Source organism: Mandrillus leucophaeus, unplaced genomic scaffold (assembly GCF_000951045.1).
Source record: "Mandrillus leucophaeus isolate KB7577 unplaced genomic scaffold, Mleu.le_1.0 Scaffold435, whole genome shotgun sequence".
NCBI lineage: Eukaryota > Metazoa > Chordata > Mammalia > Primates > Cercopithecidae > Mandrillus > Mandrillus leucophaeus.
In genome coordinates, this window is record NW_012104643.1 from 960,958 (window position 1) to 962,429 (window position 1,472).

Below are 1,472 nucleotides of genomic sequence, written 5' to 3' on the forward strand. Positions count from 1 at the left end.
TGAAACCCTCTCTCTACTAAAAATACAAAAATTAGCCAGACGTGGTGGCAGATGCCTGTAATCCCAGCTAATCGGGAGGGTGAGGCAGGAGAATCACTTGAATCCAGGAGGCAAAGGTTGTAGTGAGCCGAGATCATGCCACTGCACTCCAGCCTGGGCTACAGAGCGAGGTTTCGTCTCAGAAAAAAAAAAAAAAGAGAAGGGGCAATTCTGGAGGCCTGGGGTCCGGCCAGATAGATTTCTGTTGTACTCTCAGACCACGGTTACATTAAATTAGAAATCAATAATATGAAGATAGCTGGAAAAGATGACTGGAAAGATTGTAATGAATGGACTCTCTACAGAGGAGGGGCAGAGTTAAGTGAATGAGTTAAGTGAATGTTCTAAGTGTAGACTGTAAAGAAAATTCTGACTTAAATGTTAGATGCTCCAAGTAATTGCTCACATTCCCTTAGATAGCTGATGCCAACGTCCAGAGCTTGATATGCATGGACCCTGACCCTGTGAATCACCTGGGTGAGGTCATCTGCCTGTGGAACCATCATTGCTTCCAGTCCCGTTCCACGTTGTCATGGGCGTTCCACTCCCCTTGGTCTATTTCTAGATTTCAACTCATAATGGCACACATGGGTCTGAGTAGTCATGGAACATTCTAATGTACCAAGAGCCCCAGACAAGTTTTCTGCATAACTTTCAGTGGGATTCTTGAGTAATAATGATACAAAACATCTTTGAGTGCTTAATATGTGCCACCACCACACCCAGCTAATTTTTTGTATTTTTAGTAGAGATGGAGTTTCACCGTGTTAACCAGGATGGTCTCGATCTCCTTACCTTGTGATCCGCCAGCCTCAGCCTCCCAAAGTGCTGGGATTACAGGCGTGAGCCACCGCGCCCGGCCAGCAAGACTTTTAATGGCAGTCTTGCAAGATCAGATGTCTGGTAGACAGGCACACTTGGGGCAGTTACAGCAGGTAATTGATCTCCTAGCACACAAACCCTCTCCCAGGTCCTCACTGGTCGAGTACTATGGAGTTACAATCTTCCCCGACATCACCTGAGTTTCATTTTCCCCCTTATAAGGTTATACCCCGTCCCCTTCCCCACTTAAGTTTTGATTTGCCAATAATGAAACCTTCTTCCCTTTTATGGCCGACCCCCCCTCTACATTCTGTTCGCTTATTGTGACCTTCCAGGTGCATGAGCCGTATGGTTTGTTCCATCCACAGACTGGCTGCCAGTGCTTAGATTTATCATGCCTTGAAATTGGACCATTAGGCCGGGCGCGGTGGCTCAAGCCTGTAATCCCAACACTTTGGGAGGCTGAGACGGGCGGATCACGAGGTCAGGAGATCGAGACCATCCTGGCTAACATGGTGAAACCCTCTCTCTACTAAAAATACAAAAATTAGCCAGACGTGGTGGCAGATGCCTGTAATCCCAGCTAATCGGGAGGGTGAGGCAGGAGAATC